The 25681-nt window shown below is 42.1% G+C and overlaps 2 long non-coding RNA genes across 11 annotated transcripts in view; one reads left to right on the top strand and one right to left on the bottom strand.

The window, feature by feature from the left end:
- The window catches only part of LOC113840240 (uncharacterized), an 829451-nt gene that overhangs the window by 479631 nt on the left and 324139 nt on the right, over positions 1-25681 (top strand). For all 10 annotated transcript variants that reach the window (XR_011806072.1, XR_011806074.1, XR_011806073.1 and 7 more), the window contains exon 6: positions 24054-24102. This is a non-coding gene — a long non-coding RNA (uncharacterized lncRNA). The remainder of the gene's footprint in view (positions 1-24053; positions 24103-25681) is intronic.
- LOC113840241 (uncharacterized) lies at positions 2163-5290 on the bottom strand. The gene is made up of 3 exons (XR_003493009.3): positions 4836-5290; positions 4557-4649; positions 2163-2445 (listed from the first exon to the last, which is right to left on the bottom strand). It is a non-coding gene; the product is annotated as an uncharacterized lncRNA (long non-coding RNA).

The raw sequence follows: 25681 nt of genomic DNA, 5'->3' as shown, positions 1-25681 counted from the left end.
TTGCTGCACCTGTAGACTGCCTGCTGGGAGGAGTTGAAACATCCTTGGCTTGGTGTAAGCACTGTTTTGCAACAATTAAAACATCAGCATGTTATCAGCACTCTTCTCATCCTAATCCAAAACATAGCACCCTACCAGCTACAAGGAGGAAAATTAACTCTATCCTAATTGAAACCAGGACAGAAGTTTTCTGGCAATGTCCCTGACCCTGGCCCCAGGGAGGCAGCAGACTTCCCTATGGTTAGGGTCAAGCCAACAAATAGGACCCTCTGTTCCCCTGAGAAGTGAGTCGCCTACAATGATCACCTTTCTTAACGGAGGCAGTCTTGAGGCGTGGAGTTAAATTCCTCACACTACGCATCCTCCTGGGTAGACTTTTCACCTCATCCTCAACTAACGGTCTCTCAAGCTCCAGGGCCTCAGACCTGTTGTGTAAGGGCACCTGGGAAGGCAGAGTAGGGAGGAGGGTTGCTTGCAACGTCAAGCACAGACCTATTTCTCCTAGGTCCCATCCCTCTGCTTGACAGAGCAGCAGGTCTACCACTGTTTGGGGTGTCTCATCCCGGTGCCTTTCCTTCAGGCCTGGCAGGGAGTTGCTCCACCAGTCTATTTCCCACTCAGACTCCCTGATAGCCCTCAACCTCTCCACCTCCTCCTTCAGCTTGGCCACCAAGCTGAGCTCATCCACCTGCCCACACCTCACACACACACTGTCTCTGCCACCCTCAGATGGCAGCAACAGGCTCAGGCACTCCATGCATCCAGATGGGAAGGTGGTGAAGCTGGTGAAGGGTCTGGAACACAAGTCCTGTGAGGAGCATCTGAGGGAACTGGGGTTGTTTAGTCTGTTGAAGGAGGCTCTGGGGAGACATTGCTCTCTAGAGCTACCTGAAAGGAAATTGTGGGGATCTGGGTGTTGGCCTCTTCCTGCAGATAACTAGTGATTGGACAAGAAGGAATGGCCTCAAGTTGCACCAGGGAAGGTTTAGGTTGGATATTAGAAGAAATTTTTTCTCAGGAAGAGTAGTCAGGTATTGGAACGGGTTGCCCATGGTGAAAGAGTCACCATCCTGAGGGTGTTTAAGGAAAATTTGGGCATGGTGGTTAGGTACATGGTTTAGGAAGTGATATTTGCGGTAGAGGGACAGTTGCACTAGATGATCTTGGAGGTCTTTTCCAGGCTGAATAGTTCTATGAAAATATAAAAACATGAAAAGCAGAAAATGAACTTATTTATCTTGACAGACAGTAGCTCTGAATGATGGGTTTAATGAGAACTAAACAGGTCAAATTAAATTTGAGTACAGCAGGCATAAAAGTAATAATTCAGAAATATCAAGCTATGCCCCAACACCCACTCTCTTTCCCCTCTGGAGTGTCATATGCCATTCTGCTTAAGCCCAACCCTATCTATCAAGTCAGACTACCTTGTTTACAAACTACATCCCTTCTCTTTTTATCCTTCATTGTACACCTCTGAGAACAATTTGGCCTTCAGATATCCACAGATATCAATAGGTCAAAGGGATTAAGGCTGTCTGTTCCCAGGCTGAATAGACCTATCAGCTTCTCTGATATTTTGTGCCTCAGCCACCAATAATCCTTGTGGTCTTCATTGGGACTTGCTCCAATATGAGTGTCTGTCGTGTATGTAGAAGCTGGCTGGGCACAGCACTCCAGGTACAACTCTCGGGCCCTGGTTGGTGGGCAAGTGTTCTCTAGAGCTGCTGGATGCCCATTTGCTTGAGGAACCCAAGATATAGGGGCTTCTTTGTTTGTCCAGCACAGTGCTGTTTTGTATCCAAGCTAGTGTCCCCTGGGCATTAACTTTTTTTTTTTTTCATTTTTTTTGGGGGGGAGAAGTTGGAGGGAAGGAAGGGAGGGTGCAGCATGGGCGACTGTTCTCAGGCTGTCAGCTCCAACCTGTCCCGCTACATCCCAGGGGCTGGATTTTCTGCTCACTTGATGAATTTCTTGAGATTTCTCTCTGCCCAGTTCTCCAGCCTGTTTAGGTCCCTCTGAATAGGTGAATCAATGAAAATCTCCAGTGCATTTACAGTTCCTCTCAGTCTGCATTCAAAAACTTACTGATAGTGCATTATGTCTCCTCATCCAAGTAACTGATGAAGATGTAATAAATGGCTCAGTCTTCAAAATAGGACTATAATCAAAGCTTACAATTTATTAAAGGAATAGAGGTAAGCAAACAGCTCTGGGTGCGCCGGGAGTCTCTGCTCCACCAAGACACACACCAGTTACATCAAGTAGCTGATTTTTATGCTCCTAGGCTAATACATATTCATTACTACTTCAAAAAAAAACAGGGTTATTATAATTAGTTTCCGGAATCAGTCTCTGGTGGTCCTTCCGGGGGATTCTGGGGGTCTCTTGTGCTGAAGGCTCATAGTCTTCCTCCCTCTTGTCCTTCTCCTTTGTCCAACTTGGCTGTATGTCAGAGACTTGTGTAAGCTTTGTCTTTTAGTTGTTCTTCAGCTCTCCCTGTCTCCTTAATCTCCTGGCCAGATATCAGAGACTTGCATAGTGTCCCATGCAATAGTCATAATAGTTAGCAGTTATTCTGAACCCCCCCCAAAAAACAGAGACTTAAAGGAAAAGCCTACAAATACATTTCCCTTCAAGCTCTCTATTGACACAAAATGCTAAAACATTCCTTTGCAAAATACAAGAATTATATACATTAAACACTCTGTTTTTCTTGGACTTGTGGCTATACAAGGGTATGTAAGACAGAAGGTCACATTCATCATACCATACAGCTCTAGCATTGTTCCATACTGACACGAATCAGATGAACATATCTCACAAAGATGTGGTGCCAGGAATTGGACTCGATGATCCTTGTGGGTCCCTTCTAACTTGGGATATTCTATGATTCTATGATTCTATGATATTAATCAGTATTTGTTCTAGAATCAAACCCTGAGATACAACACTTCTAACTGGCCCCCAGCTGGTCTCATCACAATTCTTTTGGCCTGGCCAAAAGAATTATTGTCCACTTATGTAGTCTATATTTCACCTATATGATTATCCCCTATAATATTCATATTATCATATCACCCATATGATTATATATGAATATCATGGGAATCTTGACAAATTTAGTATCTAGAATATCCACTGGTTTCCACTTAACCACAGATCAAGTCATTTTATTATAAAAGGAATTTTTGCATGATAAATCTAAATTGCTTTTTCCTCAGTCATCTTGTTGTCCTTTGAGTGGCCGGAAATAGCTTCTACAAAGATATGTTCCATAACCTTTCATACCCTATGGTGAATTGGACTGGCTTGTTCCCTAATTTAAGCTTAATGGAACATCAACATAGATGCACTTAATTTATACCCCTGTATTACCTGACCAGTGAGACTAAATGAAGAAAAACATTCAATTTATATACTTCTTAAGTGAAGCTTAGGCATCTTATTTCCAAATTGTCTGATCTTGCTCCTACTAGGCAAAATCCCCAAAGTTTAATTCAGTGAGACAGCAAACGTGAGAAAGCTATGACACTGAGCAGAAAGTTGATAGTATTTAGTAAGGGGGGAAAAAAAAAAAAGAATTTTTGTAATCTCCATCTATCTGTTTATACTATTGCTGACAGTATGTATTATTCTTAAATGTTTTTTCCTTGATAATGTTTACAGTCAAACCAAGAAAATCTGAGATTTCTATGCCAGAAATCATTCCCTTTCACATTAGTAGGTTCAGTTCCCAGAGTATACCCTGTGCCCTCCAGACTAGCATCTGCATGCAATTCAAGAATTTTGTTTTAATCTCTAAAGTCACCCATGAGTTTATAGCAATCTTTTAAAGAGATCATTTGTCTCTTTTCAACCTCATGAAAAAGCCATTCACTTCAGGAACACTAAAACTATCAGTCCTCAGAATGAAATATAACATAGAGAACAAAAAAGTGTTCTTTGACATTTTTTTCAGGATTGTCAAATGCTTGAGAAAGAGATACCATATTTAGTCTAATCATCTGCTTTGTGGTCCTTGTGCAGAAACTTGAATGAAATAACCCAAAGTGTTAATTCTCTAGGCATCAGAGGATAAATCATAAAATATGAAAATAATAATAGTAATCAATAATAATAATAATAATAATAATAATAATAATAATAATAATAATAATAATAATAAAAGTTAGCTTATTCATCCCCCAAAATATTGTAATTGTTTCTTAGCAATTGTAGACTTTTTTTTTTTTTCTTTTAAACACTAAGATAATACATATGCATAAAGAAAACCATTGAGGAAATCTATGATTCATGAATCAATAAGGCTATTATATTGTTTGAGTGTTTATTAAAAGCCACCAAAAGTTTTGGGCTAAACTGTGCAACACAAAGCTTGAAAACAACAAAAATGGAAGGAGAAGATGCTTCTTAAAACAACCAAACAACAAAAACAAAACAAAACAAAACAAACAAACAAAAAAAAAAAAACACCAAACAACCAATCAAACAAACAAGAAAATACAAATGTCTGGGTCAGTTGCTTAACAGTATACATTTTGCAATCCATTTACCTTTCTGATTTGTAGGTTGTGAGCTGCTGATGAGAGACCTGTAGCCAAGGACTAAGGGAAACTAAATCTCACAGCAGACACGTGCTGGGAAGGCTAAAAAAGAATTATGGAGTCATTTGAGTTGTACTAGTCTGCTATTTTGCAGCATGAGGAAGGCTATTAAACAAATGATTTTCTTTACAGGTTCAACATGGTTCTAAACACTAAAAAGAAATTAATGTACTTAAAATATTTGTCACTATCTTATGAGAGTTTTTTACGTAAAAAATATTTTCCTACTTTCATCCAGTTGCCTTGCCAACAGATTCAAGTGTGAGAAAGGCTGGTAGCTCAAATCCCAAAATACTTATTCCCTTCCCCTGTTGACAGTCATTTTAGATCAATACAATTATCATATAGAGTTCAGAGCTAGAGCTGTGAAATGACAGGGCCGTTTGCCGAGGCGATCAGCTCCGGGGCAGACAAGTTCTGCAGCGGAGCAGGGGATTGTGCCAGGCAGGGCTAATTTTTCTGGCATTGAGCCTACTTGAGGGAGCCAACAGGACCCGGCAGCCCTCGTGAGGGAGTCTGACGAGGCATAGGTGGAGCCAGCAGCGCCCCCTCCCAGGCCATTGAAAAGCTGCCCCTAGGGAGCTTGAGAGACCAGGAGCAAGGCTAACAGGGCGGGCAAACAGGGCGTGGCACATCAGAAGGGAGTGGCGCGGCAGTTTGCGTGGCAGTTTGCTCAGGCAGGGCGAGCAGGAAGGGCGGAGAGCGCTCCCCCCCACCCATGCAAACACCTCCTTAATGACAGCCGTTAGCTAGGTGATAATAGTCTCCACCAGGCACGGTGCACTCTCCAGGAAGTCGGTACACACCCAGACCGACTACCCGTTAAAGAATGCAGCGGTTCAGGTCACCGGATGCAGGGAGTGTCAGAGCCTGCTGCTGCCATCGGCGGGAGGCAGAGACACTGCGTGCGTGAGGTGCGAGCAGGTGGATGACCTGGTCCGCATGGTGGCAGAGCTCAAGGAGGAGATGGAGAAGTTGAGGGCCATCAGGGAGTGTGAGCAGGAGATAGAATTGTGGAGTAACTCCCTTCAGGGCCTCAAGGAGAAGTATCGAGGTGAGACACCCCAAATGGGGGTGGATCCCATGCCCTGTCGCCATCGGGCAGAGTTGAGGAGGAATGGCAACAGGTCCCTGCTCGACATCGCAGGTGATGCCCTCCCCTTCCAGCCCCACCTTCCCAGGTGCCCTTACGAAACAGGTTTGAGGCCCTGGAGCTCGACAGACCAGTATCTGAGGAACAGGTAGCAAGTGTTCCCAGGAGGATGCCTAGGGCGAGGAGGTCGACTCCACGCCTCAGGACTGCCTCCACCAAGAAAGACAGGAGGGTTATTGTTGTGGGAGACTCTCTTCTTAGGGGAACAGAGGGCCCTATTTGTTGGCCTGACTCTACCCGTAGGGAAGTCTGCTGCCTCCCTGGGGTCAGGGTCAAGGACGTTGCCAGGAAGCTTCCCAACCTGGTACGCCCCTCTGATTATTATTCTCTTTTGATAGTCCAGACAGGTAGTGACAACATTGAAGAGAGAAGCCTGAAGGCCATCAAACGAGACTTTAGGGGGCTGGGACGATTAGTGGAGGGACCTGGAGTGCAGGTGGTGTTTTCATCCATCCCTACAGTGGCAGGGAGGGATACAGAGAGGACACGGAAAGCCCACCTGTTAAACACGTGGCTCCGGGGCTGGTGCCAACACAGAAATCTTGTTTTTTTTCGACCATGGGACACTTTACTCAGCACCCGGCCTGATGGCTGCAGACGGGTCCCTATCTTTTAGGGGAAAACAGATCCTGGGCCAGGAGCTGGCAGGGCTCATTGATAAGGCTTTAAACTAGGTAAGAAGGGGGATGGGGCTGAAGCAAGGATTGTTGGAGCTGTGCCAGGGAGAATGATAGCAAGGCCGGGGGATAAGGCAAAGGCCCAGCTGAAGTGCATCTACACCACTGCACGCAGCATGGGTAACAAACAGGAGGAGCTGGAAGCCATCATGCAGCGGGCAGGCTACGACTTGGTTGCCATCACGGAGATGTGGTGGGACCAATCTCATGACTGGAGTGCTACAATGACTGGCTATAAGCTCTTCAGAAGGGACAGGCAGCACATAAGGGGTGGTGGTGTGTCTCTCTATATTAGAGAGTCTTTTGATGTTGTAGAACTGGAGGCTAGGAATGACAAGGTCGAGTCCCTTTGGGTTAGGATTGGCAGGGACAACAAGGCTAGTGTCCTGGTCGGGGTCTGTTATAGACCGCCGAACCAGGATGAGGAGACGGATGAGGAGTTCTACAGGCAACTGACAGAAGTTGCGAAATCTTCAGCCCTTGTACTCGTGGGGGACTTCCCTGACATATCCTGGAAGCACAACACAGCCCAGAGAAAGCAGTCTAGGAGGTTTCTCGAGACAGTGGAAAATAGCTTCCTGACACAGCTAGTTAGTGAACCTACCAGGGGTGGTGCCCCGCTAGACCTTCTCTTCACAAACAGAGAAGGACTGGCGGACGATGTGATTGTCGGGAGTTGTCTTGGGCAGAGTGACCACGAAATGGTGGAGTTCACTATTCTTGGCGAGGCCAGGAAGGGAACTAGTAAAACCTCTGTATTGGACTTCCAGTGGGCTGACTTTGGGCTGCTCAGGACACTAGTTGGTAGAGTCCCTTGGGAGGCAGTTCTGAAGGGCAGAGGAGTCCAGGAAGGCTGGGCGCTCTTCAAGAGGGAAATCTTAATGTCACAGGAATGGTCTGTCCCCACGTGCCCAAAGATGAGCTGGCGGGGAAGAATAGCCTGGCTGAGCAGAGAATTGTGGCTTGATCTTAGGAGAAAAAAGAGGGTTTATAATCTTTGGAAAAGTGGGCAGGCCACTAGGGAGGACTATAAGGATGTAGTGAGGCTGTGCAGGGACAAAATTAGGAAGGCCAAAGCTCATCTGGAGCTCAATCTGGCTACTGCCATTAAAGATAACAAAAAAATGTTTTTATAAATACATCAATACAAAAAGGAGGACTAAGGAGAATCTCCATCCTTTACTGAATGCGGGGGGAAACTTAGTTACAAGAGAAGAGGAAAAAATGGAGGTGCTTAATGCCTTCTTTGCCTCAGTCTTTAGTGGCAATACCACTTGTTCTCTGGATACCCAGTACCCTGAGCTGGTGGAAGGGGATGGGGAGCAGGATGTGGCCCTCACTATCCATGAGGAACAGGTTGGTGACCTGGTACGGCACTTGAATGTGCACAAGTCAATGGGGCCGGATGGGATCCACCCAAGGGTACTGAGAGAACTGGCAGAGGAGCTGGCCAAGCTGCTTACCATCATTTATCAACAGTCCTGGCTATCGGGGGAGGTCCCAGCTGACTGGCAGCTAGCAAACGTGACGCCCATCTACAAGAAGGGCCGGAGGGCAGACCCGGGGAACTACAGGCTGGTCAGTTTGACCTCAGTACCAGGGAAGCTCATGGAGCAGATCCTCTTGGGAGTCATCATGCGGCACTTGAAGGGCAAGCAGGCGATCAGGCCCAGTCAGCATGGGTTTATGGAAGGCAGGTCCTGCTTGACAAACCTGATCTCCTTCTATGATAAAGTGACACGCTGGGTGGACATGGGAAAGGCTGTGGATGTGGTCCACCTTGACTTCAGCAAGGCTTTTGACACTGTCTCCCACAGCATTCTCCTCAAGAAACTGGCTGCTCTTGGCTTGGACTGGCACACACTTCGTTGGATTAGAAACTGGCTGGATAGCCAGGCCCAAAGAGTTGTGATGAATGGAGTCAAATCCAGTTGGAGGCCGGTCACTAGTGGCCTTCCCCAGGGCTTGGCACTGGGACCAGTCCTCTTTAACATCTTTATCGATGATCCAGATGAGGGGATCAAGTGCACCCTCAGTAAGTTTGCAGATGACACCAAGTTAGGTGCATGTGTCAATCTGCTTGAGGGTAGGAAGGCTCTGCAGGAGGATCTGGATAGGCTAGACTGATGGGTTTAAGCCAACTGTATGAAGTTCATCAAGGCCAAGTGCCGGGTCCTGCACCTGGGGCGCAACAACCCCAAGCAGAGCTACAGGCTGGGAGATGAGTGGTTGGAGAGCTGCCAGGCAGAGAAGGACCTGGGAGTGATGGCTGATAGTCGGCTGAATATGAGCCAGCAGTGTGCTCAGGTGGCCAAGAAGGCCAACGACATCCTGGCTTGTATCAGAAGCAGTGTGACCAGCAGGGCTAGGGAGGTGATCGTCCCCCTGTACTCGGCTCTGGTGAGGCTGCACCTTGAGTACTGTGTTCAGTTTTGGGCCCCTCGCTACAAGAAGGACATGGAGGTTCTTGAGCGGGTCCAGAGAAGGGCGACAAAGCTGGTGAGGGGCCTGGAGGAGAAATCCTACGAGGAGCGGCTGAGTGAGCTGGGTTTGTTCAGCCTGGAGAAGAGGAGGCTCAGGGGCGACCTTATCGCTCTCTACAGATACCTTAAAGGAGGCTGTAGCGAGGTGGGGGTTGGCCTGTTCTCCCACGTGCCTGGTGACAGGACGAGGGGGAATGGGCTTAAGTTGCGCCAGGGGAGTTTTAGGTTGGATGTTAGGAAGAACTTCTTTACCGAAAGGGTTGTTAGGCGTTGGAACGAGCTGCCCAGGGAAGTGGTGGAGTCACCATCCCTTCAGGTCTTTAAAAGATGTTTAGATGTAGAGCTTAGGGATATGGTTTAGTGGAGGACTGTTAGTGTTAAGTCAGAGGTTGGACTCGATGATCTTGAGGTCTCTTCCAACCTAGAAATTCTGTGATTCTGTGATGTGATATAATGTGATAATTTTATTGTTGTTGTTGTTTTAATGATTGATTGACTGATTGTTTTCAGTTTTGTTTTTGTTCTTATATCTGAAGAAGCTCACAAAATGGAAACTAACAGTAATGCTAGTGTGTTATGTGATTAGCTATTTGGATTAGCCTATTTCTATGTTTCTTTTATGTGTGTATAGACTATGCAAAGAGTAAAGACATAATCTCTTTTACCACCTGATACTTTCCATAGCAGAAAAACTCCATAAACTTAATATTAATTTATAATGTGTTTTCCCACTTCTGCATGTAATGTTTTGATAATTAAAAGCAGAGTTATATGGAAATAGTCGAGTATGATACATAGTACTACATACTGTGTTTATGTGAATTTATCTTTATAAAGACCCTCAGAGAGATCAGTACATTTGTGATGAATTTGTAATGCGTATCAGTTCTGAAGAAGAGTTAAAGTGTTAATTCATCATGCGTTTCAAAAATAGCTGTGCAGGCTGTAAAGGGGAATATGCCACATTTTCTTCTATTTCCTTTCATCTCAACTGAAATCATAGAATGAACATAAGACTGCAGGGACCTTACTTCTCTTGGAAACAATTGAAGGGGCATACACATGTGGCAGACTGCCATTTTTACTGCACAGCTGTATTTATAGGTTTCTATTTGCTGGAAGACAAAGAATCAGATGGACAGCTGAACCACTGGTGGTGAAGTACATCCCCTATTGTGGATGGTAAACTAGTAAATTCATTCATGTCCTAATCACGCATCATTTAATCAATGAAGCTTAAATGGTAGCTTACTGGATGGTTGCATGTCTAACTTCAAATCTATTCTTCACCTGTAGCTATATAAATCATCAAGGAGCACTTGATGGTTTATGATGGAGCTCTTCATGTCTGCTCTCAATGTATTCAGTAAATCCTAATGAATTTATATTCCCATAAGAAAAATAGCTTTAAAGAACTCATGAGTGGAGCCTAACATTTCCTAAACAATTTTGACATGTAAATAATTTCACTGCACCTGTATTTATTTATATATTTTTTAAATTTCAATGTGCTTTTTAACATGCTGGATTTTTTTTTTTGCAAAATCTTACTCACATGATCTTTCTAAGAGTTTTACATGTGGAAAAATGAAAGTAATAGGTTAAGATATTTGACATTCATTATCTTTATATGCATATGATATTGCTAAGAAATATTTGGGAATATTTAAGCCTAAACTGAAAGCTTTTACTTCTCTTACTAAAAATGCTAAAATGGATACCCATTTCAGTTAGCTGTAGTTATCACAGACAAAATATCTGTTACCAGAGAAAATGTACTATAATTACGAAAGTGAGAGTTCTGCGTTTAAGTTCTTTAAATCTTCGCAATTGAAGCTCAATGAACAATGAATTCATAACTTCAGCATTTAAGGTTTGATTGTGGACCTTAAGCCTAGTTTGCATCATTTAAATTTACATTTATGAAGTTTGAAATGATTTTTTTTTTAAGACTATTATATATATATTAAAAATATTCCCAGATTTCATTGCTGGGGGCCACGGTGGATGAATTTAGACGAATTTCAGAAAATTCTTTTTTTTCAAAGTATCAAAGAAAATAACTCTCAGAAGCAAATGCAAATGATAGAATCATTAAGGTTGGTCCCACCATTCCCCTACCGCCAATTTTATCCACTAAACCATGTCCATACATCCAACCTTTCCTTAAACATCACCAGGGATGATGACTTCACTACCTTCCTACGCAACCCAGGAAAAACCCTGGGCAAAGCCTGCCCCCTGAAATGGACAAAGCCCTGCAGCAGGACAGGTCAGGAATGACTGGCTGGAAGCAGCACAAAAGACCTCAGGGCCCCAGGGACAACAGGCTGACCACAAGGCATCAGTGTCCCTGGGCAGTAAAGATGCCCCCACTACATCCTTAGCTTACAAGCAAGGAAGCAGACAGAATTTCCACTGAGGCAACCTGCTCAGGCGCTATCAACCTGTATGCTGTTCCCAGCCTAAGTGTCTCATGTACAGGACAGACACTGTACTGAATCAAGTCCCATGGAGGCCACTGAGGTGATCGGGAGCTGTAGTCTGTTCAGCCTTGGGAAGAACAGCATTGATCGGAGATACTTATTGATGTACACAGATACCTGATGGGTTGATAAAGGGAAGACAAAGATGCTGCTCAACATTTCACAGTGAAAGTATATTAATAATCATATCAAATCAAATAAATAAAAGTGTAATATAAGAAATATCAGCCAGATATTAGGAAAAACAAAATAAATGAACAACAGCAAAACAAACAAACACAAACAATGTGGAAAAAGGGACTGTCCTCTTTGGATGAGTATAGGAGTGTTATCAGGGCCTGCAGGGATGTGGTGAGGAAGGCTAAAGCCCACCTGGAGGTGAAGCTTGCGAAAGAGACAACGGATAATAAGTTTGTTTGTTTGTTTGTTAAAGTATGTAAACAGTAAAAGAAAGACTAGGGATAATGTGGGTCCTTGCTGAATAAGGGAGGTGTTCTGATAAAGGGAGATGCTGAGAAGGTGGAAATACTGAATTCTTTCTTTGCTTCAGTCTTTACTTCAAAGACTCCCCCCACCTCCCCCTCTGTGAAGTTTTAAATTTGCTTAAAATAAATAAATAAATAAATACACTGAAGTTGTGATAACTAATCTGTTTTACGTGCTTTATGTATCTGGCTATTCTGTCAGACGTTTGGCTTTTAAGATTATTGAATTTATGTGGTAGAATGCCTTTAAAAAAAAATCATATAAACTGAAAGCTTAGATCAAATGTTTAAATTGTCCATTTTTATTTTTGAGAATTTAATTGATTTTATGGCTCAGTGGATAGAGACATACTGATGCATAAATAACTTGTGCTATATGATGACAGTGTTGATAACAGTTTCATCTTTTATCTGAAAATAGACTATTCTGTGGTTTCAAAGCTGCCTTTCCTCTAATAACCTACCATTAGGTGCTAGCATGATAATAACCTCTAGTAACCTTCAGATGATGTTATGTGGCATTCATCTACAAGTACCAAAAACTAGCTTCCTTCTGGTTCATAAAACACTTGGATTCAGTTCTTCCATTAGGAAGTCTCAGCAGTTCTTCTCAAATACAATTTTAAAAATTGCACTACTGGTGATTTGTTCACCAATAAAATTATGTTCTACACTTTTTTATCAGAGAAAACTCCCCTCAGTGGTTTCATTTAAAGTTTTTATGAATTGCTTAATCAGAATTTATGTCCAGTCCTTGTAAACATAATTATCTTGTTATACAGACTGATTATTATTAAATGAGTAATTTCAATATCTGTATGTTACCTTGCTGGTAATATAACTGAATATCCAGCACTTGCAAACAAAACAAATACTGTCTAAATACAGTTCGGCTTCAGCCCTTTCATGTGCAAAACCTGTATCTTATGATTTCAAGTAGTTAGTAAGAATTTCTCATTTTAATAAATCTTGAATCAAACATGGAAGATGCTACACTAAACCAACATAAACCACTCTGACTTGAAAATGATGTAACATACTTGCTTAAATTTGTTCTTTTTTTTTTTTTAATATATATATATCAATATTGTGAGCATAAATTTATAAAGAAAATAACATTAAGATATAATTGTATGTTTAAATTATAACCTGTACTCCAATACCCATGAGTTCATTCTTAACCTATGGTAAATTTTTTTAGAGATAACCATTTATGAGGGGGTGTGTAATTGAAGTGGCGAGCTGTCTGCAACTTTTATTTTAAAAATAAAAATATAGTGCTGAAAGCAAATATTAACATTGATGTAGCTTGAGGAAAATTTAAAGTGTTTATAAGTTTATAACTGGTGTCAATTAGGGGAGAAGAATTTATTTTACTGAAAAGTTTACCTTTTTCTCTTGAAGCGATTCTTTTAATGTATTGCTAAAGCATTATTATTTACACACACACACACACAAAATTTAAATATGATGTAATTACATTTGTATTGGGAGGGGGCCGGGTTGCCATTACATCCCTTTAAATGCATCAGTAAAATGTGAATTTGATGTAGCCTTTAGCTGAATTATTAATTTCAGTTAGCAATAAATCATTATTAATCCTTTCAGTTGGAGGTCCTGCAGGGGTCTGTTTTGGTCTTGTTATTTTGCCATGTTTACAAAAAAAAAAAAAAAAAAGAAGAACACAAGCAAACAAACAAAAAAATACACATTTTAATGACAAAGAAACCAAAAGCTAGGCAGAATTCTAAAAAGACAGGATTAAGCTAATAAGAATTTATAAATTAATAATTTTTAGAAGTCTTTGCAAACTATAGAGCTCACCCAAAATCAATAGTGTTTAATAGAAATGCAAGAAGACCACAAAATGCATGGGCACAAACCAGAAACTACTGTGTAGACTGCAAAAACACAAAAATTGAACATAGCCTAACAACAGTTCCAATACAGTAAATACAGTAGAAAAAAAAAAAAAAAAAAAAAAAAAAAAAACACCCCGTAATAAACTGCACAGTACTGCCTCTATCTATCCATATTTCACCTCTTTTAAGGACCTCTTTAAGCATACAATAATTTCTTCCCATACCATGCTCTGTGTACCTCAGCTTGCTTCTAGTAGCATGTACCTGAGAGGAAAGTAAGGTTTCATACTAATAAATTACCAGTACACAGCCTAGGGTGTGTATGTAGGTATTAAAACTACTAGAGAGAAGGTAGAGAGCATTTGTTCTCAAGTCCATATGCAGCCTTCCAGTCCACATACAGACAAGAAAATATGAAAGGAATGTTGCAAACAAAAGACACCTTTTAATAGAAATCATTTGGTAACAGCATTCTATAAAATATAGAATCTATGGGAATTCCAGAGGGAAGAATAAACTGCAGTGTTTTGGCAACAAAACTGGATATTCTGCTAAAGTTAATACTCAGAAGACCAGGAAAAAGAGGTATTGTATACAAGAGTAGATTACCTGCCAAGGAGTTTATGTACATTATTATGAAGATAATCTCCATAAAATAAATGAATTGGATAACCTTTTGAATTTGTGGGATTTGAAATACATATATAAAGCTGCATTTTCAGTAGCGCAGAATATTCCCTAATGAGATTAAGAAAATGAGATTATAAAATTTACAATTTTTCTTATTCCTTCAGAGGGCATTTTTCATTTCAAGAAAACTGAACAGATTTATAAAATTTTTCATTCAGCAGTATTTTTGTTGTTGGAAAAGTATTGCAATATTCTAAGTCTGTGGATCTAAAATACATTTGGAAATAAACAGGAACTGTGTTTTTCAAGTGAAGGCAACACAGTTAATAGGTAAAATGATGAGAAGTCCTAAGCAAAATGTACTCTTACTGTAGGCTGTACTTAAATTTGTTTCTAGTTGTAGAAGAACTATATATCATCCTTCCATCATATTCTTTCTCCAAATCATGATTTTTTTAAAGGGAACAGAGAGGGAGATGGACTTTGTCTTACCCATAAATATTTTTGAATAAACAAAAATTAAATAAAATTGTGTTAAAAAAATTAATTCTACTGGGATGAATCACAGAATCACAGAATTTCTAGGTTGGAAGAGACCTCAAGATCATCAAGTCCAACCTCTGACCTAACACTAACAGTCTCCACTAAACCATATCCCTAAGCTCTACATCATGAAATATTAAAAAAAAATCCTATCTCACTTATAGCCTGTTTGCTTAAATTACACTCTCATTTTGTTGTGGATATTTCAGGATACTATTTGATCATTCATACTTTGCATGAGAATGAAGGAAGGTTTTGGACATTTTTTCCTGGAACTGAATTCAACTGTCAATGAGTAAACAAACAGATGTTCATGGATGCAACCTTTTCACAAATAAATGGCAATGAAAGGAAGGTAAAACGATAACAAACAATGTTAGAAAACTGTGCTCCTAATGGATTTTGTTTCTCTGGATGATGGTCATAAGAATAGTGAGGCTTGTTCTCAATGCCTTGCAATATGTTACAAGTATTTTAAAGTCAAAGTCTAAAAAAGCATTGACAGAATTCTAGTATCTCTCATTTTTCTTTTCTACCCTCTTGAAAGAAAGGTGCTGTAGTCCAATACTGAGTCACCACATAGTAGTTTTTACCTCTTGTAAGTTTATATTGTGCCTTTAAATATCAGCTGTTATAAAGGAGTTTGAAAAAATAATAGTCTGTTTAGCTAATGTTTATTCTTATCAATGATTTTTGATTAAGTGATAAAATCAACAGAATAAAGGATTATTACTTGAAAACACATTCCTGCTTGTTTTGTAAAATTGTGACGACTACAGGTAATGGAAGTCTTGCAAAAGATTTAAAGAAATTCAGGGAAAAGAATCCTTTTAAAAATTGCTAAAAAACATCATGTAAAATTAGGAATTAGTTAAAAATGTAACTGTTGCTGAGTTGTCACGCCCTGACATCTGTGAGTATAATCTTAGAGAATAAATCACTTTTTACTTAAATGAAAACCAAATTATTTTCAGGAAATACAGTTTGAGAAAAACTGTTTTTTTTTTTTTTTTTTTTTTTAAGAAAAAAAAAAAAAGAACATAGACACTGAAAAATAAGATTTACATTTGAAGATATGCATGTCACGTGCTATGATGCCCAATTGAAGCAGTTTGCATAGCTACAATATCTACATTATTTATAATCTTCCATTCATCCTAGTTCTGCTTTCAGACTGTGTCTTATTAAAACAAACCATCTTTAATCATTTGTTAATTAATTAATCCTAATAAAAAATGACAAGAACTGGGAAAAGATCCTACAAATCTGAACATAAGAATTAGTTAGCCAGAATATATAAATTGTTCATTCTATTTGACACTCTGTTTCTAAAAGCATCAGTAACACACGGAATGGGAAGAAGGAACTTATTTTAACCTAGGTACAGGATTAAGTATTTTACTTTATTATTATTATTGTTTCTAAATAAAATTCCATTACAGAAGCAAAAAGAAAGTATCATTTGAAAAACTGGTTTGCTTTTTGTTATACAATGGAGTACTTTGTTTCTGAGAGACAAACGTGCAGTTATCAAACTGTTGTGCTTCCTTATCTGATAGCCTTTATTGGTGCATTGTTGCATGGCAGTTTCATCTGCATTCACATATACAGCTTACTAAGCAGAATTTCCTTTTCCTATTAGTTATGAATTTTACTTCCATTTGCTATGTTTCATTACAATTTGTAATTAAACTCTTCAACTATTTCAGTGGAAACTTAGCTACTTTTATTTCATTACTTGTTTTAAAAATATATATATAAATTTCATCTGTCATGCAAATCACACTTTCTACTGAGATAAAATTGTCTTGGTATCATAATTCAAATTAAACATCTTTTTGTAAAATATCAAAATGATGTTTTTGTTAGTTTTTATTTATATAGTTAGTTTTTATTTATATTTTATATTTATATTTATTTATATTTATTTTAGAGTTAAAATTGCACCAAAATATTTAGTATTTTTCTCCATATTAGTGGTCATTATTTGTGTACTCACTGCTTGTGAGGACAGTCTCAATGTAATAGGATGCCTTACACAATCTTAAAGATTACAGAGATATACATTCTTCCTCCAAAACATTCAGATTATCAATATAGCATTTAATCTTCTTTTCTGTATTAATTACTTAAAAATAGCTTAAAAGTAGTATTATATTCCTGCAGATTTTTTTAATATATACACATCCTGTTCTATTACTCAATCAGACATATGTAGATTTTGTGTATCTTCTAGTATTTTTTTGCAAGATCTTAAATTTTAATCATTAATCTTCATTAATGTTGTACTGGAAAGAGGAAAAATACGTATAGAGATAAGGTGCTAATTTGCTGCAGGAAAATCAATTTTTGATTTTTTTTCTTATTAAGCTAATGGGTAACCTCAAGCCTTATTAATGGAATAACCATGGTTATAGTATTGATAAATTTTAAAAATCTTAGTAATTACAAAGAAATGCATCCAGTTTCATGAAATGAAATTTAATTCAATGATGAATTATTTATATTTGATGTTTATAAAGGAGACATGTTGTAGTAATCTGTTTTATTACTCTATATAGAATAAATTACATTTTTGCACCCCCAGATTTTCAAACTTCCACCTCAGATTCTCTTTTGTTTTTACTCCAATGCACTTTCATCAATTGTCATAGACCATTGACTCCTTTCAGACATTAAATGTATATTTCTTATTATTACTTTGATTATTTTGATTTCTTTCTTAGAACTGTTATGAGTTGCCCCCTTAATTAATTTTCAGAGAGCATTGTATTAATCATAGAAAGGAATCTATTGAGTAAGCAAACAGCAAGCAAAACAGCGCTGGGCGGCTGGGGAGTCTCAGCTCTGCCAACGCATGCACCTCACCCCTGCCTGGGTCCCTTTTTATATCTTGGTAATTCCGGGATTATGCAGCACATCCTGGTATATTCTGTGACTGCACGCACAGTTGCTAGGGAGTCGTCTCTGTCCCTCTGGTGGTCATGAAGATGAAGGACGTAGTCTTCCTTGGTGTTGTGGTTCAACTTCATTTTTTATTTGGTCATGTTGGCCCAGCGTGAGACAGGAAGGCAGGATGTCAATACACTAGTTTAGCAACTTATCAGGAGATGGTTACATGAGCTTTGCAGCTGTGTCTTTGAACAAAAGAGGCAACTGAGATGCAGAAGGAGAGAAGGGGAGGGGGTTCTCTTTTTTGTTACATTAAAAAAAAGAATTTTCATAGTGTCTAGCCAAGCATTATACAGCTCCTTACTTCAGCAGGGAGCTTTCGCAACTCCCGCTCCTCAAAGAGAATTCCTTGTTTTTATAATACAAAAGACAATGAACAAACATTTATGGTGTATTACAAGAACCACATTCTTATAATGCAGTCTAAAATTCTCTCTCTGTTTATCATCTGAGCACTGAAGTAATTTATTTTTTAAAGGAGCTATTTGTGTTCAAATAAACTTATCAAATGATAGTTTAAACTGCTCTGGTTTACCGTCTGAACCAATTGTATCCAGATCTACGGAGTTCATTGGTTTCCACAGAAATTCACAAATTCTCAGCTGTTGGAGAGCGTTTAAATTTTTCTCAGTGTGTGTGGGGAGGAGGGGTAGGAAGTGGTCCAGGAGAAGGGCTGTGCACAATATACCCTTGAAAGTTTAGCCTTTTGTTGTGCTGCTTTCTAATGTTTAACATGCTTCATCAAATAATCTGTGATGGCTTTACTCAGGTGGGCAGCAGAGTTCCACCACAACCACTCTCTCACTCTCCTCTTCAAAGGGAAAGGGGGAGAAAACACAGTGAAAAGGGCTCAAAGACAGGGAGATAATGCAACAATTATTGTCACAGGCAAAACAGAGTCAGCATAGGGAGATTAGAGAAATATATTACGTCTTACTAACAAGCTAGAACAGTGAGAGACAAAGAACAACAAAAACACCTTCCACAATCCACCTTCTTCCACCTCCTACCCTTGAGCAGCATAGGGAAACCTCTAGGTGTTCTCCACATGCTGCAGCCTCCTTCAGCCTAGATCACAGAATCACAGAATTTCTGGGTTGGAAGAGACCTCAAGATCATCGAGTCCAACCTCTGACCTAACGCTAACAGTCCCCACTAAACCATATCCCTAAGCTCTACATCTAAACGTCTTTTGAAGACTTCCAGGGAACGTGACTTCACCACCTCCCTGGGCAGCTCGTTCCAGTGCCTAACAACCCTTTCAGTAAAGAAGTTCTTCCTAACGTCTAACCTAAAACTCCCCTGGCGCAACTTAAGCCCATTCCCCCTCGTCCTGTCACCAGGCACGTGGGAGAACAGGCCAACCCCCACCTCGCTACAGCCTCCTTTAAGGTATCTGTAGAGAGCGATAAGGTCGCCCCTGAGCCTCTTTTTCTCCAGGCAGAACAAACCCAGCTCACTCAGCTGCTCCTTGTAGGACTTCTTCTCCAGGCCCCTCACCAGCTTTGTCGCCCTTCTCTGGACCCGCTCAAGCACCTCCATGTCCTTCTTGTAGCGAGGGGCCCAAAATTGAACATAGTACTCAAGGTGCGGCCTCACCAGAGCCGAGTACAGGGGGACGATCACCTCCCTAGCCCTGCTGGTCGCACTGCTTCTTACACAAGCCAGGATGTCGTTGGCCTTCTTGGCCACCTGAGCACACTGCTGGCTCATATTCAGCCGACTATCAGCCATCACTCCCAGGTCCTTCTCTGCCTGGCAGCTCTCCAACCACTCATCTCCCAGCCTGTAGCTCTGCTTGGGGTTATTGCACCCCAGGTGCAGGACCCAGCACTTGGCCTTGTTGAACCTCATGCAGTTGACCTCAGCCCATTGGTGCAGCCTATCTAGATCCTCCTGCAGAGCTTTCCTACCCTCGAACAGATCGACACATGCGCATAGCTTGGTGTCATCTGCAAACTTACTGAGGGTGCACTCAATGCCCTCGTCCAGATCCTTGATGAAGATATTAAAGAGGACCAGCCCCAGCACTGAGCCCTGGGGGACGCCACTAGTGAACGGCCTCCAACTGGACTTGACTCCATTTACCACAACTCTTTGGGCCCGGCTATCCAGCCAGTTTCTAACCCAATGAAGCGTGCGCCAGTCCAAGCCAAGAGCAGCCAGTTTCTTGAGGAGAATGCTGTGGGAGACAGTGTCAAAAGCCTTGCTGAAGTCAAGGTGGACCACATCCACAGCCTTTCCCATGTCCACCCGGCGCGTCACTTTGTCATAGAAGGAGATGAGGTTCGTCAAGCAGGACCTGCCTTCCATAAACCCATGCTGGCTGGGCCTGATCGCCTGCTTGCCCTTCAAGTGCCGCATGATGACTCCCAAGAGGATCTGCTCCATGAGCTTCCCTGGTACTGAGGTCAAACTGACCAGCCTGTAGTTCCCCGGGTCTGCCCTCCGGCCCTTCTTGTAGATGGGCGTCACGTTTCCTAGCCGCCAGTCAGCTGGGACCTCCCCAGATAGCCAGGACTGTTGATAAATGATGGTAAGCAGCTTGGCCAGCTCCTCTGCCAGTTCTCTCAGTACCCTTGGGTGGATCCCATCCGGCCCCATTGACTTGTGCACATTCAAGTGCCGTACCAGGTCACCAACCTGTTCCTCATGGATAGTGAGGGCCACATCCTGCTCCCCATCCCCTTCCACCAGCTCAGGGTACTGGATATCCAGAGAACAAGTGGTATTGCCACTAAAGACTGAGGCAAAGAAGGCATTGAGCACCTCCGCCTTTTCCTCATCTCTTGTAACTAAGTTTTCCCCCACATCCAGTAAAGGATGGAGATTCTCCTTAGTCCTCCTTTTTGTGTTGATGTATTTATAAATGCGTTTCTTGATATCTTTAATGGCAGTAGCCAGATTGAGCTCCAGATGAGCTTTGGCCTTCCTAATTTTGTCCCTGCACAGCCTCGCTACATCCTTATAGTCCTCCCTAGTGACCTGCCCACTTTTCCAAAGATTATAAACCCTCTTTTTTCTCCTAAGATCAAGTCACAGTTCTCTGTTGAACCAGGCTGGTCTTCTTCCCCGCCAGCTCATCTTTGGGCACGTGGGGACAGACCATTCCTGTGACATTAAGATTTCCCTCTTGAAGAGCGCCCAGCCTTCCTGGACCCCTCTGCCCTTCAGAACCGCCTCCCAAGGGACTCTACCAACTAGTGTCCTGAGCAGCCCAAAGTCAGCCCACCGGAAGTCCAATACAGAGGTTTTACTGGTTCCCTTCCTGGCCTCGCCAAGAATAATGAACTCCACCATTTCATGGTCACTCTGCCCAAGACAGCTCCTGATGATCACATCATCCGCCAGTCCTTCTCTGTTTGTGAAGAGAAGGTCTAGCGGGGCACCACCCCTGGTAGGTTCACTAATCGGCTGCGTCAGCAAGCTATCTTCCACTGTCTGCAGAGACCTCCTAGACTGCTTTCTCTGGGCTGTGTTGTGCTTCCAGGATATGTCAGGGAAGTTGAAGTCCCCCACGAGTACAAGGGCTGAAGATTTCGCAACTTCTGTCAGTTGCCTGTAGAACTCCTCATTCGTCTCCTCATCCTGGTTCGGCGGTCTATAACAGACCCCGACCAGGACACTAGCCTTGTTGTCCCTGCCGATCCTAACCCAAAGGGACTTGACCTTGTCATTCCCAGCCTCCAGTTCTACAACATCGAAAGACTCTCTAATATAGAGAGCCACACCACCACCCCTTATGTGCTGCCTGTCCCTTCTGAAGAGCTTATAGCCAGGCATCGCAGCACTCCAGTCATGAGACTGGTCCCACCATGTCTCCGTGATGGCAACCAAGTCGTAGCCTGCCCGCTGCACGATGGCTTCCAGCTCCTCCTGTTTGTTACCCATGCTGCGTGCAGTGGTGTAGATGCACTTCAGCTGGGCCTTTACCTTATCCTCCGGCCTTGCCATTGTTCCCCCTGGCGCAGCCCCAACAATCCTTGTTTCAGCCCCATCCCCCTTCTTACCTAGTTTAAAGCCCTATCAATGAGCCCTGCCAGCTCCTGGCCCAGGATCCTTTTTCCCCTAAAGGATAGGGACCCGTTTACAGCCATCAGGCCGGGTGCTGAGTAAACTGCCCCATGGTTGAAAAAAACAAGATTTCTGTGTTGGCACCAGCCCCGGAGCCATGTGTTTAACAGGTGGGCTTTCCGTGTCCTCTCCGTACCCCTCCCTGTCACCGTAGGGATGGACGAAAACACTACCTGCACTCCCGCTCCTTCCACTAATCATCCCAGCCCCCTAAAGTCTCGTTTGATTGCCTTCAGGCTTCTCTCTTCAATGTTGTCACTGCCCGCCTGGACTATCAGAAGAGGATAATAATCAGAGGGGCGTACCAGGTTGGGAAGCTTCCTGGCAACGTCCTTGACCCTGACCCCAGGGAGGCAGCAGACTTCCCTACGGGTAGAGTCAGGCCAACAAATAGGGCCCTCTGTTCCCCTAAGAAGAGAGTCTCCCACAACAATAACCCTCCTGTCTTTCTTGGTGGAGGCAGTCCTGAGGCGTGGAGTCGACCTCCTCGCCCTAGGCATCCTCCTGGGAACACTTGCTACCTGTTCCTCAGCTACTGGTCTGTCGAGCTCCAGGGCCTCAAACCTGTTTCGTAAGGGCACCTGGGAAGGTGGGGCCGGAAGGGGAGGGCATTGCCTGCCATGTCGAGCAGGAACCTGTCTCCATTCCTCCTCAACTCCCAGATCCCCTCCCTCTGCCCGACGGCGACAGGGCATGGGATCCACCCCCATTTGGGGTGTCTCACCTCGATACTTCTCCTTGAGGCCCTGAAGGGAGTTACTCCACAATTCTATCTCCTGCTCACACTCCCTGATGGCCCTCAACCTCTCCACCTCCTCCTTGAGCTCCGCCACCATGCGGATCAGGTCATCCACCTGCTCGCACCTCACGCACGCAGTGTCTCTGCCTCCTGCCGATGGCAGCAGCAGGCTCTGACACTCCCTGCATCCGGTGACCTGAACTGCTGCATTCTTTAACGGGTAGTCGGTCTGGGTGTGTACCGACTTCCTGGAGAGTGCACCGTGCCTGGTGGAGACTATTATCACCTAGCTAACGGCTGTCGTTAAGAGGTGTTCGTGTGGGCGGGGGTAGCTCTCTGCCCTTCCTGCTCGCCCTGCCTGAGCGAACTGCCGTGCAAACTGCCGCGCCACTCCGTTCTGACGCGCCACGCCCTGTTTGCCCGCCCTGTTAGCCTTGCTCCTGGTCTCTCAAGCTCCCTAGGGGCAGCTTTTCAATGGCCTGGGAGGGGGCGCTGCTGGCTCCACCTATGCCTCGTCAGCCTCCCTCACGAGGGCTGCCGGGTCCTGGCGGCTCCCTGAAGTAGGCTCGATGCTGGAAAATTAGCCCTGCCTGGCCCGATCCCCCGCTCCGCTGCAGAATGCGTCTGCCCTGGAGCCGATCGCCTCGGCAAATGGCACCTTCCACAATCCACCCTCTTCCACCTCCTACCCTTGAGCAGCATAGGGAAACCTCTAGGTGTTCTCCACATGCTGCAGCCTCCTTCAGCCTAGATCTACCTACTCCACTGTGGGCTCCTCTACAGGCTGTAGCACAGAGATCTGCTCCACTGTGGGACCAATGGGCCTCACGGAGATCTGCTCCACCATGGGCCTCTCCACAGGTTGCAGGGGAACTTCAGATCTGGCACCTGGAGCATCTCCTTCCCCTCTGTCTTAATTCACCATGGTGCCTACAGGGCTCTTTTTACAGGGCATCACTCTCCCAGATGCTGTTGTGCAATAGTTTTTGTTTGTTTGTTTGTTTGTTTTCCCCTTTCTTAAATCTACTCTCACAGAGACTCAAACAACGTTGCTTGTTTGCTCAGTTTTGGACAGTGGTGGGTCCCTTTAAGCTGGCTTGAACTGGCCCTTATCTAACGTGGGGCAGCTTCTGGATTCTTCACACAGAGGCCACCTCTACAGCACCCTACTACCAGAACCTTGCCATGTAAACCCAGTACACATCCAAAGTGTACCATGTAATGTTTTAACTCATTGATTTCTCTGTAGTATATGTGTATGTTAATTAGCATTGAACTATAATTTGCCCATTTTGCTGTATATCTATTGTCTAACCATTCATTGCCAGTGATGATAGATAGCTTTTGTTTTGTATTTCTTAGATCTCAGGATAGAATATTTTTGATCCAGTTCCAAATCCGCAAGCTCAGGGTGAGTAATTCTTTTTGATATTTCCTTTTGCTGAATTTGGATATTTATGTGAAGAACTGCATTCTAGCACGTTTCTTGGATCATGAAATATTATATATACATATACAGGTAGATGTATGATAATGTGAGCTGGTAATATCAGCCATTAATTCATGTCTCACTACCACCACCATGAGAATGTGAGGATTATTTTTTTCCATTCTGAGTAACTAGAAAATAAATTTGTTCTTTTTGTTGTTGTTGTCATTGTTGATATGGTTTTTGTTTGTTTGTTTGCTTGTTTTTAGTGTAGTTTAACTGAAGATATTGTGATATAACTGAACATCAGTGCTATATTTGTGTAACTTAACTACATTGTATTTTGGGAGTATTAATAATATAGTCATCAAAGACAAGAGCTGACATAATTTCAGAGTGAAAGAGATAACATGAACCAAAAGGTAACGACTTTTAAAAAGGACAGAATTTCTCCAGATATAAATGACATTTTTTTATATTAAATCTGTTGAAAGAAACCATACTTTTGGAATGAATAGGGGACGGAAATGGTAAGAAGTAAAACTTTATTTATAATCACATATTTTTGTCCTCAGTATATGGGCAGGTCCAGTGGGCTTTGATTCCATCCAATCTCTTCCATTTTTCCATAAGATTATTTCTTGCTCTTTTGATTGTTTTCTTTGAGGAGTGGAGTTGAGCATTGCCAACTCACAGCTTGTACATCACATCTGTCTTCCTGCAGTCTTCCCTGCAGATCTCGAGATGATACTGAGGTGTCTATTGTAGTCTATAATCTAGTTTTAAATTTCAAATCCCTGAAATCTAGTCTTTTTCTAGATGCTCGTGTCTATAGGCACTCAGCACTTTACAGATTCCTGTAAAGGTCCTCTATTCAGAGAAATTCTGTAGGAGTATGCAAACTAATATTGTCAAAAGTCCTATCTATACAAATATCTGCCTCTTTAAGTTTCTTAATGTCTAGTGGTTGAGGAAACATTAACAATGTTTAAAAACATCACACATTAGGGAAATCTCACTATAATATTATGTTACTTAACATAGACTTCCTGGCAATCTACCTCTGCCTTAATTTTTTTAACAACTGCTATGTAAAATATATATATAATAAGTATGTGTGTGTATGTATCATGCATAATAAAGCTTTGCTTTTGAAGAAAGATATATGCAAGACCAATAATAGTTCATAGTCTGAGAAGTTAGGATTTCAAAGGTAGCTTAAACCATACTTTGTGCTTACAAATATGAGACATAAACATAACATGGATAACCATATTAGCTAATTAATAATTATCATAAAACTATGGTAAAATATGGTTTTGTGTAAAGAGAAAAAATACAAATTAAACATAACACCAATTATGGGGAAAATACAACTGAAAAGAAGTTCTAACCAAATTTTATGTTGGCTCACTTAAGTTTAGTATACTTGGAGCAATTAAAAGATACAACTGCTAAGACTCTGCTATGGATAGGTACTCATTTCCAATAACAAAATCTTTCCAAGCTGTTCAAAGTAGAAAGATAAATACTTCCTTGCATAAACTGACCATGTTCAAAT

Source organism: Anas platyrhynchos, chromosome Z, assembly GCF_047663525.1.
Source record: "Anas platyrhynchos isolate ZD024472 breed Pekin duck chromosome Z, IASCAAS_PekinDuck_T2T, whole genome shotgun sequence".
In the NCBI taxonomy this organism is placed as follows: Eukaryota; Metazoa; Chordata; class Aves; order Anseriformes; family Anatidae; genus Anas; species Anas platyrhynchos.
This window is presented reverse-complemented; position numbering and strand designations above follow the sequence as displayed.